The following is a 27207-nucleotide window of genomic DNA, read 5'->3' as shown; positions in this document are numbered from 1 at the left end:
GTTGAATCCATGAAAGTGGCTGGAAAGTCCAGTGGGTATCCTTGACTTGGGTAAACCATTCGTATTAGAGAACCACAGATTTTACTCACGTGACAATTCTTGCTCAAGTAAATTTGTGTGCATGAGTGTGTGTGTATATGTGTGCACATGGTGGGGACAGTGGTATGTGTAGTTATTTAATTGCTAATTAGGGGGAGATCCAGGTTTTGTGGAACCTGAAGCTTATATAATTTGGGGAGCCCTCCTTAGGAAAAAGAATAATAAATTATAAATACAAAATTAGGTATAAAAGTGAATATTCATTCAGGAAGGTAAAAATTACAACGAATTACAAGATTTTAAAAGTGACAATTACTAAATATCATAAAACACATAAAAATAACAGGCAGTCAATTAATGAACATGTTATGACATACCTTTATAATACTTTCCCTTCCACGTTTTTGACAGCCTACTCCCTGATTGTCTCTTCATCCAACAGTTTTGTAATATTTTCTATATAGAATAAAAGAAAGATCCTTTAATATTTTCTCAAGCATAGTTTATTGAAGTTTATTTTTTATTATTGGTAACTGGTGTACATAAAATGAGCAATTTCGCACACAGGTGTACTCCTATGGTTTTCGGTCTACAAATATAAGAATTTTGATAATTTCTATTTCACACTTATAATTATATCTATTTCCTTGTTAAGCATATTTATGGCAGGAGAGAACGTCCATTTTGACTAGCTATTGATGAAAACTGAATCCTCTGCTTCTGACTTTACAGGTCTGATGGTTGAAAGATTTCCCCACAGACCAGCTTTCTGCTTTGCACAATTCAAACCTCGTTTCTCTTCTACTACTCCCATAACTCCAGTGCTGGATATTGTGGGACACATTCTTATCATGGCGTGGCCTCTGGTTTTACATTTTCATATCATGATTCTACATGTGAGCCAGCATAGGTAAATAGCAGAAGTGTTCCTGGGAATCATTTCAACACTTCGCAATAGTCGCAATAACTATACATGGAAGTGACCACGAACCCCATGCATATATTCCATGAAACCCCAAGCTAATTCTATCTCTGATTCAACTTCCCCGTAGCCAGATTCTTAAAAAATACCAATCTTCCAAAAGTACCAATACCAGTGGCACTCCAATGCTGACCCTCGAGAGGGGAGGTCAAAATGGAAAGACACGATAGTCTTAAAAGATTGTGATTGAAATATCTTTTTTGGTACACATTTTACAGACATATGGCCATGTGAATAAATATTAGGACTTTTTTCAGGTCTTCAAAAGGGGTCCTTGCAAGTCAATGTCTCTGAAGCTTAAGCATCATCAGTTTCACGGAAAGTTCACCTGCTCTCTCACTCAGGCATTAACAGACTGACCCCAGATTTTATCATCTGGAATTGACTTTTATGATAGGTGGACTTCTACTTCAGTTGGTTCCTTTCTCTCCTCCCCTTCCCCTCTCTTCCCCTCCCCTCTCTTTCCTTCCTCTTCTTTCCTTTCTTTTCTTTCCCAAATGGAGGGGGAGAATAACCACCTCTTTTTAACATTATTTTTTTGTTCTCTTCCTTCTCATTCTCTCCACTTCCCCCCACCCCCCACCCTTTTTTTTCTCACCAGAAATATGCTGTTTATTTTCATGGGTGTCACTACTGCCTGCAGTAACCATCCCCATGTAGTTTTGGGGTCCCATGAAAGGAGGGTCCCTGTCCTTTTCCTCATGCTTGGTGAGGCAGTGTTTCTGTGGCAGACAGAGCCCAGAGAGAGGACTCGACAGGTAGGAGGAAGCAGTTGCAGGGAAATAGCACTGGATTTCCTTGGCCAGGAGGTTTTGTGGTGGTCTTTGGAGGGCGTAGCTGCTGGCCATCACATTCACAGCCTTGGAGTGGCGCCTGTTGAGGCTGTTCTGTTGTAGAACGTGCCCGTGGCTGCCTCACTTTGTCTGCAGACAGCTCAGCATGCGTTTTGCTCTTGCCACCTTTCTCATGCATGTCCCTTTTTCAAATGCCCTTTTCCTTACTGACTAAGGGAGGTTTTAATAAGGTTTTTCTTTTTTCTTTTTTTTTTTGTCCTTTCTGAGACCGGCCACACCGCGCTCAGCCAGTGAGCGCTGTGAGCGCACCAGTCATCCCTATATAGGATCCGAACCTGCGGCGGGAGCACTGCTGCGGTCCCAGCGCCGCACTCTCCCGAGTGCGCCACAGGCTCGGCCCTTTAATAAGGTTTTTCCATCATCAACACTGTTGAGCCACACATGTTTTTCTGCATCACCACATGTAAACAAATAAAGACCTGCCACCAGAACAGGCTTTGAAAAACAGCAATTAGCAAAAAGGCTTTAGTAGAACATCGAAAACTGTTGGTAATTAGTTTCTAGTGACTAGTGTTCAGGAAGCTCAGAGCAGTGGGATGAGTGATTCAGTAAATTTGTCATTAAAAAACAAACCCAACCCAATGCTAAGTGGAGAACTCTGGGACAGGATGGTCTCTAATTGTGCTGTCCATATGGTGGCCACTAGGCACCTGTGGCCATTGAGCACTTTTGAAATGATAGGATTTTTGATATAATGTGTTAAGTCAAATAATTGTTAAAATTAATTTCACCTGTTTCCTTTTACTTTTTAAATGTGGTTATTAGAAAAATTTTAATTACATAGGTGGCTCGCATTCTATTTCTGTCCACAGTGCTGGTCTATAACATGCCATTCTATATGCCTGAAAATTTATTAATGATGCCTTAAAGGCTTCCTGGAAGCTTAGGGAGAGGTTGTTTTGGTTTTTGACAGGACTGGCAGGGTTTAAAAAAATTTTTTTTTAAGTTGAACAAAACTGAAACATAATGAATCACAGTAGCAGGCTGTTCTTTTATAATGTATGAGGCCTGAATCTTTTCATCAAACTGCACCCCATGCCATTCTGCATTCCTCGTAATAACTTCGTATAGCATACATTATACGAAGTTATACGATTCTCATTTGTGCTTCCGACATTAAGGACTCTTTCTCAGGTTCAGTTTTGGTCTCATTATTGCCAGTGGACATTTGTGAGAATAACTCATAGTTTAGGATTTATTTGTTGGTAAGGGTATCCCACAAAATTTTGACAATCGATTGATGACTGAGCTAGTACTACTCCAGCTAATACGATATTGTTTAACACTATAAAGTCTGTCCTACAAAGAGGGCTTGTGCCTAAATCAATTGAACTCCCAGAAGCTTCTTAATCATTTGGCCTTCTCTGTACTCATCTGTATGTAGTTTTCCTCTTCTCTGATCTAATTATATATTACTATTTTTTACATAGCAGTCAACAGATTATTGCTGATTGATTGTCAGATTCTGAGATCAGCATCAAGAAAGATTTTAGTTTTATACTTGAGGTTTAGGTTTAAAGATCTGAGTTTGGCTTGGCAATTTTTAAATGTATTCAGTCCTTCAGGGTAAGAATGATGACTGCCTTGTATTGGAGGTTTCAGGGTAACTCTGATCTGTTGGCGATTTGTCTTGGGAAATAACCCAAATGAAATGTATGAAGCAATTTAATAATCCATACCCCCCACTCCATCACCCATAGCCCTGTCCTTGCATTGTAGTTTTCTGCACAAAAACAAGATATTTCATAAAATTTTAAACTTTTTGTTAAGATTTTCAGTATTGAGGCTACCTATATAATTAAAATGATATCTTAAATAACTTTCTTTGGAAGATACCTTGGCTACATTTTTTGAAACTTTTCTGTGCTAGCATTGCACTCAATTTTAGAGATTGCTTTAGTTTTTGTGCATATCAGGGTGCTCAGCCTTTCTCATCAAGGGTCTGAGTAACTTTTTGTTGAATGAATGACTTGATATATTTTCTTTCTATTGGTCTCCTGTGTTTGCTTATCCCCAAATCATCTCCAGTTCCCTTTTCCTTTATCCTTAACAATTAGGTCCAACCTCTGCAAACAATGGTTTTCAGAACATTCCCTCCAGTTGCAAACTCTTTGCCTTACCCTCTTAATTTGCATCCTGCTCCTAGGTGCCCATCCCCTCATGGACCAAGTCAGGATTTCCATAGATGCCCACATCTGAATTTGGGGTATGAAATGATATCCATTAATTATTGTGGAATTTGTATGCTAATCTCAAGTCTTTGTCAATAAACTACATTTTAGTAACTGCTTATAACATGGCTCACAAGGGTTGGTTCCAGTCAAGTTAGAATTCTTCCTACTGTTGAGTTTTAGCATTGAAAAAATTCCTATGCTGTTTCCTAGAAGGCTTGAGCATGAGCACAAATATCCTGGTATCTAATATGGTTTAAGCGCATTTCTATGTAGAGGTCGTGGCATGGACCAGACACTTCTCAGGCCACTCATTGAGCTGATTCTACATGTATTTATTCTAAGAACTAGACCTAATGCCAGCGATAAAGGAAAACTCAAACTTCTCCTTCTTACTACCTCACTGTGTTGTATAAGGTACTGGCATGATTTTGGAAATTTTTGGCACAACTTCCCGGTCCTTTGAAAATGTCTCAAGCCTGGTATACATGAAAAGAATTGTAAAGCAGCTTTTCCACATCAGCTTATGAACTGTTCATGAATTTGTCTTTGAAGAACAGAATGTACTGAAATTGGGCTTGTCTACTTTATCAGAGTCAATGATCCACTAAATCTTTATCCTTGGAAACAATCTGGATTCTCTTTGTACAATAGCCTATATAACAAAGTGGACTTTCACATTCTCAGCCGCACCAGGGAAAAGACCTTGGACTCCACAGCCACTCAGGAAGGGAGAGACTGACCTGCCCTGCTCATTTAAGCTTTTCTCCCTCTTAGAATGACCAAAGGTAGGCTTTGGCTGTGAATCACTTCATAGAAAATGACATGAAACATAAATGAGCTCTAACCAATTTAAGGGAAGCTTGAAACCAGGCATTAGGAAATCTCTGCCAGTATGTAATGCTCACACTAAATTCTGGCTTAGTAGCTGGCCAAAACAAGTTTATAGATAATCCCCATTTATGAAAAATTCTACTAAGAAGCACTATACAGTTACTTTTTTATAGTTTATATAGTAACAATTTAAGCTCTTGTTTAAGATACCTCACAGATGTAACATTGTAAGAGAGCATGTGTGTGTGTGTGTGTGTGTGTGTGTGTATGTGTGTGTCAGAGAGAGAGAGAGATGATTCCAATCACTGAGTAACTAGAAAAGCCTAGCCACAGAAATGCAAATAAATTATGCTGGAGGGTGGCAGCCTGAATTTAGGCACACGTTCACCATATTATTCAAAAAAGTCACTCCTTGCTGATCTAACCACACCGATCAAAAGTGTGGTTAGCATATATCCAATATCTTTTTTTCTGGTTTTCCTGAGCATGTGAATGTACACATTGCATACTATTTCTATAAAGAGAATCCACAGATTTCTCCAGGGATAAAGATTTAGTGAGTACATCGACTCTAAGAAGGAGTCAAACTCACTTCTAGCGAGAAGCCGTGAAAGTTTCATGTGAGAAACTGATTCTCCAGTAGAGGGTGGTGGTGGACCATGCCCCCAGCCCGTGATTGGGACCCATTTGGGCTCTGTTCAAATGAATGAGCTGATAAATGGTTTTAACTGAATATCGTATTCTCACAGTACGTAATGTAAATGAAGACCAAGTTCAGCAAGCATTTATAGAGCGTGTGACGTGTGAAGCACAGCCCAGGTGCAGTGGCGATGATGCACTCTGAACCTCAGGTGTTTCTTTTTCCTTTTCCTTTCCTCTTTTTTTCTTGAGTTTCAAAATAAGTTTATTAAAGAATGTTCTTAGGAAGGCAACAACATTTGATTTGTCATTAAAAAACAACTTATGTTTTTTCATGCTAAATAATAAAGGTAACGTAAGAGCCTGCAGAGTTACGAGCTTCTTTCTACTGGAATTCTCTGATAGTATAGCATGGTGTTGTCATTTCAGAAATGCTGGAATAAATTTTTTAAAAGTCTCTTCTACGCTTCTCTTCAAAGAGCAGTGAATAATAACAGAAGATGGCATAAAAAGCCATTTTTCTGGTATTCATTCGGTAGTACTGGAGCCAGTATTTTTACCATCACAGGCTATGATTTTCACTTTATCCTCTTTAATATTAAATCCTGTGACCTCTCTGAATTCAACGTCATTCAATACACAAGTCCACACATTATTGCAGAATCTGTACATATTTAGAGAGCCCCTGAAATTGACTCTGCTCCTGACCCTCTGAGCCAATGCTGAATTTGTAGTCTGACCAAACTGAAGGAGAACTTGAAGGGCAAGTTGGGGTGATGTGCTGAGACTGTGTGGGCTCACCCAGGCTCTCCTGAAGACTTGTTTCCCAAAGCGGTGTTTCTGTATAGCTGACATGCCAGGGCTTAGGAGGAAGAAATTGTTTTTCTTATTCAGTTTTGCATTGATGTCCAGTGGGGAAAGTGCTTCCCGCCGCGGAGGGACAGGAGCTACGAGGCTGGGAGGCTGGCAGGAGGGGCTACCTCCCCAGCCACCCCTGCCACAGAAACCACTGCTCAGGTGTTTTGGACGACAGTGTCATTTGCGGTCTTTAAGAGCATGTGCTGGAGAAGCAGACAGCTTGTCCTGTGATCCTGGTGCTGCCACTTAGGGGACCTTAGGGGAGGTTATTTCACCTTTCTCAATCTGTGGTGTCTTATCCATAAAATGGGTACAATAATACCTACCACTTCTTTCACCACTACTAAAAACATAGACCTCATGGAAGGCAGACACACAGACAAGTAATCCTATAAGGCAAGTGTGCTGTAGTCAAGATTAGATAAACTGCTGTAGCAGCAGAGGGTAGAGGAATGAATTCAGACTGGATCGAAGGGATTCAAGGAAGATTCAAGAAAGATTCAATCAAGGCATTCAAGGAAGATTCAAGGGATTCAAGCCTTTGAGCTGAGTGTTGAAGGTGAGAAAAATTCTTTTGATCAATGGATGGAGAGCATGTCTGTGAAGGAGTACAAAGGCCATCCAGACTGAAGGAACGTACATAGTTTTATTTGGTTTATTTATTTCTAAGGTTGTAAAACTCATGGTATCTCACAAGGCTATTCCATGCATCATAACTATTAAGTTTTACTCAGCATAGATTAGACATAGAATTTTTCTATTAAGGGGTTACAAAAGCCTGAGTTAATTCATCTAGGTACTTCTGAAGTTCCTATATTTAAAAGCAATAATGGTATCTGATATAAATTTTTAAAAAAATCAACGAATAGATAATTATTTAAATATTTTTCTTTTTAAGAACAAATGGTTTGAGAGCTTCTGAATGCAAACAAGTGAAAGTGTATTATGATTGGTGGAGCTGATTTATTATTTATATGAATGATTCTAGCTATATTGAGCGTTATGCTATTTTAAAATGTTTTTGTTCTTACTCATCTATTGTTCAACATATAGTTATGACAGACCAGCGGTTAAAGATAAGAAACATAAAAAACACTTATGTTAAAATACAAGGGAATCATTTTTGTCATTAAAAATTTTTAAATTCTGCAAATTCTTATTCTCAAGTTGATCTTGATCAGATTTGTAAGTTTTGCTCATCTCATTAAAATTCTTCTATAACTCATTGGAATATCTATAGTATTTCATAAGCCAATATTTTAAAAAGGTAACATATTAACAATTATCTGCAGTTTGTCTTTTTTTTTTTCTTCTTTTTTTTCTGACCAGTAAGGGGATTGCAACCCTCGGCATGGTGTGGTCTGCACCAAGCTCAGCCAGTGAGTGCACTGGCCATCCCTATATAGGATCCGAACCTGCGGCCTAGGCACTACCAGCACTGCACTCTCCTGAGTGAGCCACGGTGCTGGCCCTGCAGTTTGTCTTTTTGATTAATAACAATAATGACTTCCCTCACTTGCAATCTGGAATTTAGAGAGAAAAGCTTGAAAATAGAAGACCAAAGTCTCACTTTTTAGCTTACCATTCAAAAAGAAAGAATGAAAATAATAAAAACCAGCCAGTTGAATTTTTAAGCTCAAAATATTAAAATTCTAAACATCTGATCATGTTGCTGTAATACAGAGTTAAAATTCAGAGTATACTTTTTACTTTGCATATATCTGAAGATTCCTATGATTAAAAATAAACAAAACTGTATAATGAGCCTTACATACCCATCACCCAGCTTCAAGCACTAGCGGCACTCTGCCAATTCTAGTTTTATCTAAACTTCTACCCATTCTATTATTTTTTTAACAGTTATTTTTAAAGTATAATGGACATAAATTGAAATGCACAAATTTTGGCTATAGAATTTTTACAAATGGATAGACCATGTCACCCACACGTCTATCACAATGTTGAACATTTCTGTATTCCCAGAAATTCCCTTGTGTCCCTCGGTGAATCCTCTCACCCCCAGACAACCACTGTTCTAATTAGATTTGCATGTTCTAGAACTTCAGACGAAAAGACTCATACACTATGTAGTTTTATGTAAGGCTTCTTTCACTCAGTGTAAGATCTGTGTGATTCATCTATCTTGCTATGTATAGGAATTTGTAGTTCATTCCTTTTTATTGCTGAGTAATATTTCATTATATAGGTATATTACAATTTGATTATCCATTCTTTTGATGTAAATTTGAGGTGTTTATAATTTTTTTTTTTTTTTTCCGTGTCCGGCAATGGATCGCAACCCTCAGTGTTGCCCCCACACCGGACCGGGGACCGGCAACGGGATTGCAACCCTCGGTGTTGCTCCCGCGCCTCGCTCAGCCAGTGAGCGGGAACCGGTCTGTATGTGGGATCCGAACCCTTGGGCGGGAGCGCCGCCGCGCTTCCCAAGTGGCGCACTATCCAGTGCACCACCGGGCCGGCCCGGTGTTTATAATTTTTTACTAATATGAATAAAGCTGCTCTAAATATACTTGGAAAAGTCTTTTTTGTGGATTTATGTTTTCATTTCTCTTAGATAGACATCTAGATGCAGAATTGCTGGGTCAAAGGGTAGGTGTATACTTAACTTTATAAGAATATGCCAAACCATTTCCCGATACTCTGTTGTACCATTTAATATTCTCACTAGAAATGTATTAGAGCTCTGGTTGTTTCACATCCTCTCCAACATTTGGTATTCTCATTTGGTATAGCAGTGTCTTATTGTGTTTTTTTTTTTTTCCTTTTTGTCTTTTTTCGTGACTGGCAACAGATCACCTCTCCAACATTTGGTATTCTCATTTGGTATAGCAGTGTCTTATTGTGTTTTTTTTTTTTTTCCTTTTTGTCTTTTTTCGTGACTGGCAACAGATCACAACACTCAGTGTCACCCCCGTACCGGACCGGGACCAGCAACAGGATCGCAACCCTCGGTGTTGCACCCGTACCTCGCTCAAACAGTGAGCGGCCGGTCTGTATGTGGGATCCGAACCCCCGGCGGGAGCGCCACCGCGCTCCCAAGTGGCGCACTGCAGTGCGCCACCGGGCCGGCCCGTGGTTTTAATTTGCATTTACCTGATGACTATTTGAGAACTTTTTCATGTGCTTATTGGTCATTTGCATATATTCCTTTGTGAAGGGCCTGTTCAAGTCTTTTTTCCCCCATTTAAAAATTGTGTTGTTTTTCTTCTTATTGAGTTCTAGTTTTAAAAAATATATCCTAAATACAAGTTCTATGTCTGCTTTATGTTTTGCAAATGTTTTGTTTTCACCAGCCTGTTTGGGTATTTATGTTCTTAATAGGGTGTTTTGATTAACAGAAGTGTTTGTCGATGAAATTTAATTTCTCGATTTTTATGGTTTATGAAATTTATACCCTATCTAAAGAATCTTTGCCTAACCTCAGGATAACAATGTATTCTATGTTATTTTCTAATAGCTTTATAAGTTTAGATTTTAAGTTTATGTCTATGATTCATCTCAAAATAATTTTTGTGTGAGGTGTGAGGTAGGGGTTGAGTGCAATGTTTTTCCCCCCACATGGATATCCAGTTGTTCCAGCACCATTTGTTGAAAAGATTTCTTTCCTTATTGAATAGCATTGGGGCCTCTGTAGAAAATCAGCTAATCAATTATGTGTGGATCTATTTCTGGAATTTCTATTCTGTTTCATTGATCAATTTGTCTTGCATTGTGCCAGTGCTACACTGTCTTGATTACCATAGCTTTCTAGAAAATCTTTACATCACATACTGTAAATCCTCCATCTTTATTTTTCTTTTTTAAGGTTGTTTTGGCAATCGAAGGCCCTTTACATTTCCATGTCTATTTTTAAATCAGTGTGTTAACTTCCATTTAAAAAGATCTGTTGAGGATATTATGGGGTTCTATTGAATTCATAAATTAATTTCAGGGAAATGAAGATCTTAATACTGAGTCTTATAATCCATAGACATGGTATCTATCACCACTTACTTAGGTTTTCTTAATTTATCTCAGTGATTATTTATAGTGTTCTGTACAGAGCACTCTTCTCAATGAGATTTTATAAGAGAAGTAATTCCTAGTGCTCAAATGCATTCTTTATAAGTAATGAATTAACTTATTGTTATGCACTTAGAAATGTATTTGCTTGGTAGAATTCTTTGGTAGAATCAAAAATAGAGTCACTAAAATGACATTTTTCCTTAATTCTGTTATGGAACAGGGTAACATCTTGCATTACATAGTACAATATCTCAACCAGTATAGTGACAATGATTTAGTCAAGATACAGAGCAGTTCCATCACCACAAGGATTCCTTGCACTGCCCTTTTATAGCAGATATAACTGTTTTTAAAAGTTTGTTTTTTACTTCTGGTGGGTACTGTTGTAATTCTAAATAATATGTTTGTATTTATCGTTCTTTCAACAATTCCTCTTTAATACTCATTTACAGAGTTTTATTAGTTTTAAATCTACTATTGATATAGAGTTACTCTATAACTCTAAATAATATGCTGCTATTTTTATCTGACTTTAGATAATATCTCCTGACTCCCTATTATGTAGAATAAGAAAATTATCACTCCTGCCACCACACTTCTCTTCTACCTACTTTTTCTGCCTTCTGACTACTATCAGCTATGCCTAACTTTTACATTGTCAAGGTTTATATATTTTAAATCTTCTAATTCTTATCCTTTCTTGTTTATTATAGGTTGATTTTTAGAGATAAGAACCAATAGAAGACATTTATAACATTAACATTATGCAAATATTCCTTACTGCAGAAGTAGGTGGTGTGATTGGACCTGTGGTGAAGGAATTATTTTGTGCACTGAATCAGCCTTGCTGTAAGAGAATGTTCAAGCGTTATCAAAGCATCATCAATGAGCCCTTTCCAAAAAATATTTTTTCTCACAATTGTATTACTCATTAGTTTGTTTCACATTTGGACCATAATTTTCTTATACAGTTTTAATTTACATAAAACTTTTCATTTCAATTTTTTTTTTTTGGCTGATCAAAATGAATGTATTCATAGTATCACTAAGACCTTTCAGCCTCTTACTCATAACTTTTTGAATGAAATCTACTTTCTTGAAGATATATTCTTGGAATCCTCTGACCATGTTCTAATTTGGACTCACAGTTGCATAACTGTCATGGTAGGATTCCCTTGCATCCCATTTTATTCCCCAAATAATTTGACATTTTCCTGGAATCTTAGGTTTCTGTTAGGGGATTAATTTTTCCCTCTGTTTGAGTCAGTCTTCATGTAGCTTTTTTCAGGAAGGGTGCATGGGAGGTAAATGAGATCCTTGCGTGTCTGAATATTTCTTATTTTGCCTACGTGCTTGATTGACCTGTTATAGATATCCAGATTCAAAGCTGGTTTTTCCTTAAAACTTGGAGGGCTTTGATTCATTGTCTTCTGACATCAGAGTTCCTGCCAATTCTGATGGTAGCCTGAGCCCTTTTCCCTTCTTGGTAACCTGACTTGACCTCTGATAGGTTTTGAGATCTTCTCTGTTCTCAGAGTTCTGAAATTCCCCCAGGATATGGCTAGCTGCTTGTCTTCATCCTCCTCAGCACTTGGTTTGCTCTTTCATTCTGAAGAGTTGTGTCTTCCTTCAGGTCTGGAGAATTCTCTTTTGTTTTCCTCTGGCTACCTTGTTCTCTCTTTTTGGAACTCTTATTAAATGGCTGTTGGACCTCCTCCTTATCTCTTAATTCTTTTTTCAAATTTTCACTCTCTTTTTAATTTTGCTCTACCTCTAGGAGATTTCCTTGACTTTTTTCTGGATGTGTACTACATTTCTTTTGATTTTTATAATTATTTTTAATTTTCTCAAATTCTCTTTATCTTTCATTCCTCCTTTATTTTTTTTTTCATTTTTATTTCATGAATTCAATGTGTTCTGAAATACCTTTGAGGATATCAATTTGAATTTGTATTTAGCTCCTCTTTTGTTGCTTAAATTATCTTATTTTGTTTAGAATCATCTGTTTGTATGTTTATCTTGGCCCCATTTTGTGCTTCTGTTTTCCTTAAATATCTTAATGATTCTAATTTGTTTCTTCATATGTGTTAAAGAATTAATAGATTAATTTAATAAGGAGATTTCCATTTGCGGGATTAATTTTTCCTTTCCTTTTTTGCTGGTGTAATTTTCCTTTATAGTCGTGTCGCTTTGCATGTATATGAGTTCTCTAAAATATAATATTCAATATATTTAATAATATGTTGATCTAAAATCATTTTTACTTTAAAGCACTTACATACCAAATGAAGTGGCAAAATGATCTTTTAAAACCTGAAGGAAGATTATGGAATTTTATACTATTATGAAAAGGTTTTGAGAACCACATTTAAAACCCGATGATGTAAAGAATAACTGAATTACTAAGACTGAAAATTAGGACTGCCTAAAATAATGGGTTTATTAGACCGAAGGACGGGTGTGGGTTTTCTTTTTAATAGTAAATGTCACTCTCACACTGGTCTTGCTCTGTTTCGATTGAGTCATGGTTTGGATGCCTATAAATCCGGAATGTCGAATTCGTTGTTAGAAGCCGTTTACACTCACCCTGTTTGGAGCGAGCACCTCCTGACAGGTTGGGCCGGGCCGGTTTTCCTCCCTCCTACTCACTGGCATCTGCAGTGCCACCGCCCCGGGCTGAGTGGGCTGCAGGAGGCTGGCTCCGTCTCCTGCCACTACCGCTGGGCAGGTCAGCTGTCCAGGAATTCAAGTGCCAGCTCCTGAGGACCGATCACCGTGCAGCACAGGAGCATTTGCCCCAGGGCAGGAGAGGCCTTGCAGGCTGCCAGCTTCGAATTCTTCATTCCAGTTTATACTTTTTAGTAACTGGTCATGTCTCTGACTCAGACTGTTTTATAAGTGCCACTTACATTTTTAAAAAACCCACCCTACGAACGCTGTGATGAGTGGGATGCGGGGAGGGAGATGGCTTGTGTTGGTGACAGTGAGGCTGAGGATTGTTTTCCTCTGATCCTACAGACCAGAAAAGCAAAGGGAAGGGGCGGATTTTGTGTCTGAACTGGAACTCCATTCTCTGCCTTCCTCCTCCAGAGTGCTCTGAGTCACGAGTCTGCGAGAGACAGATTAAATGAATTCTGTTCTTACTGAACCCTCAATCAGAAGCCTCCGCGCAGCCCCAGGACTTAGTGATAATAGATGAAAAGACCCATCAGCATCTGTTATGAGTTGAATTGTGTCCCCCTCAAATCCGTATGTTGAAGTCCTCTCAGTAACTCAAGATGTGGCTGTAATTGGAGATAGGGCCTATAAAGAGGTAATTAAGAGGGGTCAGTAGGATAGGTCCTAATCCAGCATGACTGGTGCCATCAGAAGAGGGAAACTTGTACAGAGAGAAAGGACGCATGCAATGAAGGACGACTGTGTGAGGACACAGCGAGACATGGTGGCCATCTGCAAGCCAAGGAGAGAGAGGTCTTAGAAGAAAACAAACCTGCAACATCTTGGTCTCAGACATCCAGCCTCCAGGACGGTGAGAGAATAAATTTCTGTTGTTTAAGCCACCCAGTCTGTGGTATTTCGTTATAGCCACCCTAGTAAACTAATACAGCATTTTTAGCCAACAAGTCCTGATTCTTTCCTGGCTGCTTTCTCCAGGGATGGAGGAGGAAGGCATCACTAGGTCTGGGCAAGTAGCCTGATCACAGGTTCCTAAAACCTGTGTCTTTGACTTTCTGTAGACACTGGGGCTTCCGAGGAAAAATTTTGACTAATCTCATCAAGTTCTGAACTATTTGGGTGTCAGACTTGGATAGGGACCTAGTAAAGGATGTCAGGGAGGCTATAATTAGGAGAAATTCACAGGTCTGCAAAAGTAATATTGTGTAGGATGTTAGCTGAGGTGTGTTGATGGGGACCAGTTACCACAGGTGATGGCAGAGTTCCTGTAGAGTGTCCATGTCCTTTCCACCTGCTTCCTTCCTACTCTGAGTATAAACTCAACTTTTATCACCTAGATATTATTTTCTATTGATTTACATTAAACTTCAGAAAATTTTTATTTTTCATTTTTAATTGGCAGAGCTCTTGCTGTCATTCTGCCTCTGGCTTCTCCATACTTTAAAAATGTTGAAAATAACAACCACCACCACCACCACCACCCCACCTGCTAGCCTGCACTTGTGGGCTGTGCTGGAAGGAGTTGCAGTGGATAGACCTGAGCACTTTGAAGGATGGGGACAAGGGTTGTGGCCATTAGGGGCTGTGTACTTGGCAATCTGGGGAGAGCCCACGCACTGGGGCAATTTGCTCAGAGTCTGTGGCTGGTCGTGACCCTGTCTTGGCCGCTCACTCACTCACTTGCTCTGGGACCGGGGACTAGCCACTTACTCTCACTGCCCTTCATTTTCCTCCCTTGTAAAATGAAAGAATTAGACAGTATGGGAACTTTTCAAAGTGTGTGTTTATTTTTAGCTATGGAACCCTTTCTTCAAATGAAGGCTCATCTGGAAGCCCAGGAAAAAAAGCACAAGAGCTGATATTTCTCTGGTGGAAGTTGGGGAGGTGTATTAGTCCATTTCTGTTGCTTATAACACAAGTACCTGAAACTGGGTAATTTGTAGAGAAACAATATTTATTGCTTACAGTTTTAGAGACTGGGAAGTCTAAAGTCCAGGGACCACATCTGGTGAGTGTTGCTTTGCCCCCCATAAGTACCTGAAACTGGGTAATTTGTAGAGAAACAATATTTATTGCTTACAGTTTTAGAGACTAGGAAGTCTAAAGTCCAGGGACCACATCTGGTGAGTGTTGCTTTGCCCCCCACGGATTTGTCACCCTACTTCCCCTGGGTGACGGAGATGCAAAGGATTACTCAAAGCCCATCCCTTCTGAGCATTGAGAGACCCCAAAGTGGTTAATCTCCCACCAGAACCCACAAGCGAGAGGCAACCCTTCCTTGGGAAATTAACCCCAAATTGAGATTCTCTTCCTGCATTTATTTTCCAGACCAGGAAGTTACAAGGAAGAGAACATAGGTGGGGTTATAGTTTAACAATATAGGCTGGTAACTTTCAGTGAAACAAGCCAGATGACATTCCAGTAAGGCAATTAAGTGGTCTTATCAACAAAAGCTTGATCTTAGCAAACATTCCTTCTCCCTCTAGCTATTTTCCAGTATCTTTACATATTAATCAGTAACCTGTCTGTCCTTGAGCCAGCAACCTTGCTGTGCCACAAATCTTTATCTTACACCAGAGACTTTATAGCCTGAGGAAAATTTCCAGTCCTCTGCAAGGTCAATATCTGAAACTGCCAGGCTTTGGAAAACCAGGCCCTTTGAAGTATTTGCTTTATAGTATATTCCTCAGGTGAGAGTCTTCTTTGGTGGTGACTTCAGTGAGGCAGGGTGTCACATTGAGAGAAAGGCAGAAGCAAAAGAGCTTCTCACATGCTCTAAACTTTTAAAGCCATCAGAACCACACCCACTCTTTGGTGGTGACTTCAGTGAGGCAGGGTGTCACATTGAGAGAAAGGCAGAAGCAAAAGAGGGAGCTTCTCACATGCTCTAAACTTTTAAAGCCATCAGAACCACACCCAAGGCCACCATTAAACTGCCAATGGATTACTCCATTCACTAGGGCATGGTCGACAATCTAATCACCTCTTCAAGGCTCCACCTTTCAATTACCGTAATAGGATTTCCCATCCTTTTACCACTGTCACAGTGGGGTTTAAATTTCTAATACCTTAAACTTTGGGGGGACACAATTCAATCCATAGCACATAGAGTCCAGAACCAACCATTCTCCTGCAGTCCCTCAGCAATCCCTGTGAAAACCCCCATGTTCTATGTGTTGGCCCAGATGATTGAAAGGCTCCCTGTATCTTCCATACTGTCTGTGCCCATGCGTTCAAAGGAATGGAACATGGGGTATCAGAAGGCTGCTGTCTGGAAGAAGGATTTGACTGCTAGAGGCAAATTTCCCCTTGACCACAGTGTTTGGTTATTAGGAACCCTAAAAAGATTCAGCAGGGCGTTGTCAGTGTTGACTTATTTTGAAAGGTTTAAGTGCATGTTGTTTTTTGCTCTATTATTAAAAATACCTTATACTCTTGAACTTGGACTTTTATGGCTAGAGGTTTTTTGTTTTTTATTAAAGTTTTTTTGAGAAATATGGAAGATCACTGATTGCAAGAAACAGTAGAAAGTGGGGTTTTTTGTTGTATTTTTTGGATTTTTGATTAGTTCTATAAAGTTGTGATACATATTGATATAGACTAGCCCAGCTTCCTCTGCTGAAATAAGTGAATGGTCTTGGAATAGTGAAATTATAAATCCACACTAGACTGTCATTAAGATTTAACCTAACGTTTGACCCCTTTACAATGAGAGAAAGGTAGCCTCTCCTTGTTCTACGGTAACTTGTTTCCTTTCGGACTTCATTGTCTTAACCTTTTCAAAGGCACTGAAAGATTGAATCCCCCGATTCCCATAGCTTATTTGTGTTGAATGAGTCACCGAAGAGAAATGCCTGTTGTTTTTGCAGGGAACACAGAATGTGTTTCAATCGCCTCTAACCCAGCAGGCTGGGTGGGGGTGAGAGGCGGGGCAGGACAGAATTGACAGACAAAGGAGGAGAGAGACATAGAAAGGCCATCCCTGTAAACTTCCTAGTGTGTGTGCAAGATGCAGAAAGTGTCTTATGGCAATCACTAAGTGCATTGTGCTTCCAATGATTCCCTCTTGTTACGGAAAAGTTCACACAGATGTCATGGATATCGGTTAACTAGCATCCACGTGGATTGTTTCAGCAGAATGACGTGGAGAAGGCTTTGAGAATATTGAGGTGGAGCCATCTAGTTACCTCTCACTATAGCTCAGTGATCAAGACACACAGACCCAAGTTCAAGTTCCTGCTATTCTGCATACAAGCTGTGACTTTGAAGAAAATTGCTTTCTCTCTCTCAGTTTTCTCATCTGTTTGAGAGGGATTAATAATTGTCCTTACCTCCTAAGTTTATTAGGAGAAATAACTGAGAGATGCCTATAAGAAATGCTTACCATAGTCCCTGGGTCAGAATGACTGCTTCAAAAATATGAGTCCAGTTTTGGGGTGGTGGTGGCAGACGTTAAGGGGCAATATCAAGGAGTGATTACAGTAAGCATAATAGGGTCAGGTAATGGATTCCCATGTACTGATTACTCTTTCCCCATCCAGCTTATTGTTTAATGTGGAAAGTCCAGTTTCTGTGTCCTGGAGGTTTCATCTCAAGTCTTTTTTTTGACAGATAATGTCCAAAAAAGCAGGAAAAGAAGGAAGGAAGGAAGGAAGGAAGGAAGGAAGGAAGGAAAGAAGGAAGGGAGGGAGGGAGGGAGGGAGGAAGGAAGGAAGGAAGGAAGGAAGGAAGGAAGGAAGGAAGGAAGGAAGGAAGGAAGGAAGGAAGGAAGGAAAAGGAAAAGAGTTGACAGAAAAAACACATGGATTTTGTCATCTCTCATCTATTCTGAGATAGATAGAGCAGGTATCATTGGCCCATGTCACAGATTTGGAAGACAGTGTGGTGATTTGCCTAAGATAATTGGTGAGTTGGAAATAAGGCCAGGACAGGAAGCTGAGTCTTTTGCCTCTTCCTGGTCTAGTAAATGTTGGCTGGTAACTCCTACCTGAATGTGGAATACTGCCCGGCACTGTGGTCCCGAGGTGAGGGAAGCAGCCTGCTGCGATGGTCCTCCCTTCACTGAAGCCTTTGCAGAGACAGGGACTACCCATTGACTGTCTTTGTGAATGAGATTAATTCAGGAGAATCTCGTGAAAACAGAATGTGGCCCAGAAAAACGATTCTTTTGACATCAATAATAAGAACCCTGCCTCCCTTCCACACACACATATGGTCTTCGGTATTTAGACTTTTTGCAAAAAGCATCAACAGCTTTTGGGCATACACTAACTTTTTGTGCTACTAAACTCATGCTTTGCCATCGCTCTACCATTACTTCTGGTGTGAAAATGGCTTTGGCATCTTCTCTGATTTAATGATTTGCTCTGGGCTGTTTTAATATTTTTGAGGTAGTTTTAACATCCTGAGAATAGTCTCTCATTCTGACTGCTTGTGCCCAGACCCCAGCTGTATCCCTTGTTCATGGAGTGACCTTGGGCCATTCTCTAACTTTTCACTGTTTCACTCACCTCGTCTTTAAAATGGAGATGGTAATGGTACCTGCCTCAGAGGGTTAGAAGAAATCAATGAAGGGGATCTTTGTTTACTGCCTGCAGAGAGTTGAACCCTCAGTAAACATGATCTATGAAAGATAATGAGGCTGTTCTTTTTGTTCTGAAGCTGAAATATATACTGACCATACGTCATAGGAGTTGATAGCTTAGCAAAGTCCATAAAATTCCATTTCAAGTCACAGAAATAATTTCATAGGATCGGCCTGGAAATCACAAGCAGACACTGGGTCTGGTAGCACAGAGACAGCTGTGTGCTATAAAGACCATTTCTACAGTAAGTTTTCTGCTGAAGTGTGTGGTGAACTACACGATCCTTTTAGTTCTTGAACCTGATCTCCCCAACAAAGTCACATAGCCAAGCTTGGGTTTGGGCCAATTATCTGGGCTTATAACAGAATATGATTGGAGCACAAGTTCAAGGGAAACGACAAGTACGTACCTTTTTTCCTGTGCCTTTCTAGATAAGGTCTAGAAAGTTCTTCATCCTTACTGAATATGACCTTTTAACACATTTAGTTTTTATCTTTCCAAATGAAATCATTTTTCTTATGGAATTCAATTTGTTTCAAGTTTCTGTCTCTTCTGCTTAGTTTAAAAGATGAGGCCAGGGCCCTGTGAATGTTTTGTTACTGATATCTACTATTTTTCACTTTCAGCTCCCATCATAAATTACACTGGTTTTGTCTCCTGTTCTGTAATTGCAAAGCAGACCTAGGCCAGGACTTTTAACATAACCTGTTGTAAGTGCGCTGTTTGCCTGACAACATGGCAGCATCTGTGTTACCAGGGCATGACAGCATCACCGCAGGTGATACCTTCATTGCAAACAGAGCCAGGCGTGCTGGCCTATTGCAGCCATTCAAATAGCAAAACCGAATGTTGCCAGTCAGAAGAGTTGTCCTCCTTAAACATTCTGTGTTGCCTTGGACAAGTCCCTAAATTCTTCTGGCTTGAAGACTTCTCTTTGAAACTGTGATGTAAACTATCTCTATAATCACTTCTAGCCCTCTCCTTCCTTAAAGTATTTTCCAAACTCTGTTTTGTGATAAGTTATAGTCGTGCTGGGCTTTGGGGTGCTCTGGTCAAAAAAAATAGGAAATGCTTCTTACCTTATTCATCTCTTAGTTACAGGACATACCTGCATGTTAAGGCATATTAAGCGCATGGTTAAGAAAGCTGTTTTACAATATTTAATTAAGCATTTCTCAAAGACAGGTGAATATGCAATTTAAAGCATTTTTATTTATTAGTTTTGCTGACTGACAATCAGTTTTCTATAAAGAGTTCTAGAAGCATGGCTTGAGAAAAACTTCTGCTCCATGTTTCTAAGATGACTATATAAGGTAAGAAACACACAGCAGTGTCTCTGATTTTAAAATGACATTGTGGAAGTACAATTGCCATTTAATTATAGTGCGCCACTTGGGAAGCGCGGCGGCGCTCCCGCCTGAGGGTTCGGATCCCACATACGGACCGGTTCCCGCTCACTGGCTGAGTGAGGCACGGGAGCAACGCCGAGGGTTGCGATACCGTTGCCGGTCCCCGGTCCGGTACGGGGGCAACACTGAGGGTTGCGATCCGTTGCCGGACACAGAAAAAGACAAAAAAAAAAAAAAATTAATATCTCAGCATGGTTACTGGTGGTTGGGTCTTTATTGGAGGAATTAAATGTTTTACCCTCATGTTGACCATTAGGTCAGTTTCCATCTACCTCTTAGCCAGCACTTGTATCTGTTGCTAAGGATATTTGTCCCAAGTATCTTTTCCCATTGGAGCTATGTCTTCACAACTTTTCCAATAGGCAAAATCCCTGGTGTTCAAAAATAACTGGGAGGGAAGTTAGATTGTGGGTGGCAGGTAATTCAACCCAGCATCAGGGCATTCCTTACTAAAGGAAAAAATGCCTCTTTCCTGAGCCTTTCCGGATGAGGTCATTGTTTTCAGACAGTGTGTACCTAATATAAAAAGGCTCCAAATCCATGCCTTGTCTCTTACCAGCGCTTTGTTGGGGAACTGTTTCTAAAGCCATGATGAATAGCCAGGATGATAGTAAAAGAAGTCTCTCCAAGTTATAGTATTTTTTTAAAATCCTAGTATTTCAAAAACAAAACAAATAGCCCATCTGGTTGAGACGTTAAATTCATTGAGGAAAAAAAGGAGGCAGAAGGCTTGGGAAAATCGATCCTTTTCTTCCTTTGTTTCATGTATTTGAGTTATTGTGAAATGACAATGACCAAAATCTGTATTCAGGATTGTGCAGAGTGGAGGAAAACCCTAGGAACATTCTTGGCATGTTTTAATCGCAGCTTCCCAGCAATGACCGTTTTCTGTGGGTGTGGTGTCTGTGATCTGATGTACGCTTACAAGTGGTCCCCAGGATTGGTTGGAGACCGGGTGGGGAGAAGCAGGGGATGACGACTCTGTACATGAGGAAGGAGCTAGAATCACACAGGAAAGTCCTCGTTCTTCCTGAGCCAGCTGGGGCACACCTACTGGTGGCACACCCTCCTGCAACTCAGCCCACAACCTCCTGGGACAACAGCCAGGCCCAAGCCTGTCCTTTGAGGAGTGGATACGGTCCTTCTGTGTGCCAGCCCTTAGGGAAGGAGAGCAGAAGCCCTAGAGCTGGGTACATGTCATGACCTGGAAATGACTGAGCTCATGGACCCTCATCATACCCCTGAGGACTACAAAGGTTTGATTGTTTCTTTTGTCAACTTGGCATATGCTCTGTCTGGGGTAGACCTTGTCTTTGAAGATAAGGAAAGATGCTGGGCTTTGCCATTGGATAAAATAGGTTTTTTTGTTTGTTTGTTTTTTTGACCGGTAAGGGTATCGCAACCTTCGGCACGGTGTGGTCTGCACCACACTCAGCCAGTGAGTGCACCGGCCATCCCTATATAGGATCTGAACCTGTGGCCTCGGCGCTACCAGTGCCATACTCTCCCGAGTGAGCCATGGGGCCGGCCCTGGATAAAATAATTTTACACTCATTATCAGATGTTAGCATGATACTTTATGTATATGCATAATACATATTATAAAATGTGTATCTTAGATATCAACATATGTACCAATGTTATTAATGTAATGGGATGTTAAAATTGGCATGACTGGTTTGTAGCAGGAGCCCAGCTAAATTTAAATGGTAGGTAGGTTGATCTGTTGGGCACTTCGAAAGGCATCTTCAGTGACTGTGGGCAAACACCTGTTGTCCCATTTCTGGGGTTTTGTTTGAGTTTGGAAGCTGTCCTAGGATGCTCTCCCTACAGTTGTGTTTTATGGAAGAGTTTGTTCTCTTGTGAGGCTGGCATCAGGAGTGAACCCTGAATGTACCACATACCAGGGACCAACAAACACCACCACATCCCACAGACAGCTCAGGGACAGCCTGGTACAGTCTTGCAGTCTGCTCCATTGACACCAGCAGACTGTGGTGATCACTGCTGATTCTTTTGATACTGGACCCCTTTAGATAAGAGATTGTAACTTATTTTGGTTTTTGGAGAATAGGCAGTGGGTAATTCCAGATAAGGCAGACAGGCTTATCCCCTCCTTCCTTCCTTTCCAGTGACTCTGCACTTCTCAGTTTCCCAGGACCTCCAGAGAGCTCAGGTTTGCTTTCCTACCTATGACATGTAGGCCTGGGGAGCCTCAGTCTGCTACACTTAACATGTACACCCTTGTTAAGAGGTACAAAGGAATTCAAGGTTGGTACACTGTGTAACTGATGAATAATTCATTGTGTCTTGTGCCATAAAATTTTCTCCTGTAACTGGACATTATTTTGAAAGACCATGCTGATTTAAAAGTCTGGTAATGTGGTTTTGTATTCTTTATTGATCTGCCTTAGATGTTTACAGGGAAGACAAAAGTTGACAAATGTCAGAATAATAAAATTTAAAGCTGACAATAGCCCCATGTGAGCAGTAAGCCAAGATCTCTGCCCCAACTTTTTTTTCACCTGTTTTTTCTAAAGCAAAACATCACCTGATGTTTACAAAAGATTCTCTGACGCTCTCTGGCTAGAATCTGAATTTAATAACAGTATTCACATTAATTAGAATGCATTAATGTATTACTGATGGTTAGAGTAGAAAATTATGATTCTATGACTTCCCTAAAGGGAAAGGGTCTTAGTGATAATTAGAATGCCTCAAAATGTCTAGATGTCTCTATTTAAATAAATCTAAAGTCCTCTGTTTTCATTACATTGTACAGAATGGGTTTCAGTTTGGATTTCCAGGAAAGATAGGACAGATTTTGGGAAATCTTACATGACAGAGAAATTATAAGTAAATAGAGTAAGCCATATATCTGATTATATTTTAGTGGTCAAACTGGAAAGAAAAACTTTATTTCTTTTCTCCATTTTTTACTACTCTATTCCTTTCTACTCCATGATGTATTTTTAAGGTATTTGGAGTCTTTTTGCTTGCTGCCAGCTGGAATCTACAGAAAGTATATCTCTAGAACACTCAACAGTTGACTTGAATCTCAGTCATAATTAAATTGGAAGTTGGCAAATTATTTTGAGACTTAAAAACAGGCACACCTTATGTTTGGAACATAAGGGGTTTCAATACTCTGCACTGTTTTAAAAGTACTCTCCATAGGGAATATTGGCAATACATTTTAATTAACTTTTTTTTAAAAACTGAAGGATGTTTTGAAAGGATATACAAGGGCATTTTAACAAGTTCATGGAAAAATAGAATTAAGATAATATGAATCATTCCGTGAACTTTTTGAAGTACCTTTATATAATAAAGTCTGACCATGCTTAAATTTTATTTCTCATTCTCCGTAACTGGTTCCCTGGTGTTTTAAAGAACAGCAAACCTTTCACCTGCTCATCCATCCTCTTCAATAAGAGTAGACCACCCGTCCTTTCTCTTCTGGCATATCTTGAAAGCATTAACGAGTTAATAAATGGCTGCTGATTTAAGACTTTGATACAGCTAATTTACTACTTTCTGCTTTAAAGGATATACTTAGAGCTAGTGTTTCCATAGAATCAATAGTAATTTAGGCATATGAGATATCCAACCTTCTGTTTTCTATTAAAATCTGACTGCTGACATGTACGTCTCCATTATTAACATATTTAAAGGTTGGGGGGATAGCCAGGACACCAATTCAGAATATTGGGATTTCACAAGAGTTATCACTAAGTGTCATTCATTTCCAAAAAGGGGGGAAAAGTGCAATGTCCTGATGAGCACTCCTTTTAGGTTTCATGAAATGCTGGACAGGTTTTTCTGCTTTAAGAGGCGGTCACAGATGCTACTGCAAATGACTCTGCCAGTGGTGACCAGTAAGTCAATCAGAGCATGACATTGCCATGCACTCCTTTTAGGTTTCATGAAATGCTGGACAGGTTTTTCTGCTTTAAGAGGCGGTCACAGCTGCTACTGCAAATGACTCTGCCAGTGGTGACCAGTAAGTCAATCAGAGCATGACATTGCCATGAACATGCCCAAGCAGTGGGGGCAGGCAGCAGCCTGGGAGCACTGAGCTCTGGGTTTTCATAAAACAGTGAGCTATACAGCTCCTGAGTCTCTCCCCCTGCAGAGTCAATGGTCACACACTCCCCAGGCTTGCGACCACATCAAGGTACCTTGAAGACCTTAATAATACAGAAACTCCCCAAGCCTGGTATTACTCCTCTTAACAGCACTGCACATAGGAACCGTGCCTCATGCTGCTGTGTGAATGCAAGTGGTGTGGAGTGTTACAAGGGGATATGGGAAACACAGTGCTCTTGGAAAAGAGGCAGCGTGTTAGTGGAGTGGTGTTATTTTGTAGGAAGCACCTCTTTATTGACTATTTTAAAATGGTCTACTATCCCCATTTTTCATATGTAAGGTGATGCTGACTATGTGAACACCCAAATGCACAGCGTCTACTATCCCCATTTTTCATATGTAAGGTGATGCTGACTATGTGAACACCCAAATGCACATGTAGACTTATGAATTTAATCAGCCAGTTCATTACTGAGGCTCTTGGCCTCACCCAGGCCTTTATTATTGTTTTTAACTTTAAAGTTACTCTCACTGTAATAGTCTGTCTCTAATTGGTAGCTTCGTCTAGGAGGGTCTGCCTGTGTGTCATAGAGCTATTTGTTAACATTCTGTTTGTTATAATTAACTTACCAAGCACATTTCAGCAGGTTGCAGGTGCTATGCTAGGTACTGATCAGAACAAGTCTCTGTCATTTAGAATTTATAATCTCAGAAGATTTATTGGCATGTATAGGCAGCTAACCAACGTGGGACATTATGTGAGGACCTGGGCGGAGTGAAGAATGCAAGTATTGGATTGAAAGATATAAGAGGACGTGGTCACCTAAAGAGGTTAGAATGCTGGCTAGGGAAGGCCTTGGGGCTCCTCGGGACATAGGTGACCCCGGTGGTCACAAGGGGCACTGTCTGCACATAGGTCACTTCTCATCGTGGCTCCAGTATGAGGGCAGATGTGCCTCTTGTCCTAGGAACTGTCTCTGCTCTCCTCTCTGCCAGAGCCACAGGGGACTGGGCATTTATTTTCCCCTTGCTAACATGACTGTTCTTTGGTGAATTTCAAAGTCATTTTTTCTAATATAAATGTATAATTACAGACTCATAGAAAGACAGTGTGCTGCTTCTGGACACTGTGTACTGACTTAGTGCTTAAACTCTAGATACAGAAAGATGTGGTTCAAATCACAGCTTTGGTAATTACTAGTTGTGTAAACATGGGCAAGTTTCGTAATTTCTCTAGGCCTCAGTTTCCGCATCTATGAAATGCAGGTAACAATACTATCTGCTTTATAAGATTATGAGGATTAAATGAGAATATCTATAAAACTCATGGCACAGTGCCTCACACGTAATAATGAATGGGTTTTATAATTAGCAGTTATAGTTCCATCTGAGAAATTCAGATTCTTGCAAGTTATTTATGTTGTTGAATAGTGTTTTGGAATCCAAAGCTTCCATTTTAGTTCGCTTATTTTATTTTTACATGTGTTCCGTCGTTTATTTTATTGATTATACAAATCAGACAAGATCAAGCTTTCACTGTAAAAATTTTAAACAGTGCATGAGAGGCAAAAGCTCCCCTAGACCAACAGCCAACTAAGGGGTAACTAGTCTTATCAGTTTTATTTATTTCTTTTATTTTCATCAAAGTAATGCATAGTCCTAGTTTTAAACATCAAATTGCTGTCTTCTCCTATGAGAGAGACAGAGGAATGGGAGAGCTGAGGAGTGTAGAGTTTTTCCCTCGATGACCAAAAGTGTGGCGTGCCTGTTACAGAATGTGGCTTTTCTCAGGGAGACTGTTCGCCTTTTTATTTTTCATAATTGAATAAACTAGTAATCTATTAAAAGGTTTAAAATAACCTTCTAATTTAACCTGTTTGGGGGAGAAAATTAACAGTTCTGCAGAGAGATCTAGTAAGCCCCTAGAACAAAAGTCAGCAAACTTTTTCTGTAAAGGGCAGATAGGACAATTTTAGATTTTATGGGATATATGATCTGTGCTGCTAGTGCTGCTGCTGCTGCTGCTTTTCTCTCTCTCTCTCTCTCTCTCTCTTTCCCTTCCTTCCTCCCCTCCTCCTTCTTTTTAAAACAATCTCTTAAAAATAATTAAAACAAAATCCAACATTCTTAATTTGGAGTTTGCATTAAAATGGTCTATGGGCCAAATTTGGCCTGCAGGCCATAGTTTGATGACCCTTAGAGGAGCAATGAGTGTGGAATGAGTGGTCACGTAGAAATGATGCAATGCTTGAGATCACTGATATGGCCCTCTGCCTGGCTTCATTGTTCACTAGACTGTAAGGTCCACAAAGGAAGAAACTCTGTTCAGCCTGTTCATCACTGTACAGCAGTATATTTCTACTATAGCACCTGGCACATAGTGGACACTCAACAAAACTCTATTGAGTGAAACAAAATCAAACAGTGTCGTAAGGCTTATTTTTAAAAATCAGTAGTTCCTCGACCCACTTCTCCCACTTCCTAAGTGTAGCTCCTCTTTTATGTATTTCAGTGGTCTCCTCTAATATATAACACATTACAGCTTTTAAAAGTTTTAGAGTGCCATTTCTAGACTTTGTGTTTAGTTACTTACGGTTAAGAGTGTAAAAGTTAAATCCTAACCTTCCTTCGTAGCAAACCAATAGGTAACATTTACAGTGAGAAAATAAATGAAAAGAGGGCCATATAAGCATCTTATTTAGAAAAATGGAATTAAGTACCAGGATAAACAGCTAAGAGCTGAAAAAGTTTGCCTCCTCTCTCTTGTCCCATCTGCACACACAGGGAAAGGGACTAGAGATCTTCCAGCTTGGTGCAGAATCTCATGTCATCTTTAGCTGGTGTTGGCGAGAGAGAAAAAAGAGAGAGAAAATGGGGTTTAACTATTTCCCGTAAAGACTCAACTAATCCTGTTCACAGTATTATCCTTTTTTTTTTTTTTTTCCTTTTATCGTGTCCGGCAACGGATCACAACCCTCAGTGTTGCACCCGTACCGGACCGGACCGGCAACGGGATCGCAACCCTCGGTGTTGCGCCCGCACCTC

The 27207-nt window shown here is 39.9% G+C and overlaps 1 pseudogene; it reads right to left on the bottom strand.

Moving 5' to 3' along the window:
• Nucleotides 1–6047: 6047 nt before the first annotated feature.
• LOC103602970 overlaps nt 6048–27207 on the bottom strand; it is a 78873-nt pseudogene continuing 57713 nt past the window's right edge.

This window comes from Galeopterus variegatus, unplaced genomic scaffold, assembly GCF_000696425.1.
Source record: "Galeopterus variegatus unplaced genomic scaffold, G_variegatus-3.0.2 Scaffold4389, whole genome shotgun sequence".
Taxonomy (NCBI): Eukaryota; Metazoa; Chordata; class Mammalia; order Dermoptera; family Cynocephalidae; genus Galeopterus; species Galeopterus variegatus.
Note: the sequence above shows the minus strand (reverse complement) of the source record. Positions and strands in the feature narration are given on the sequence as shown.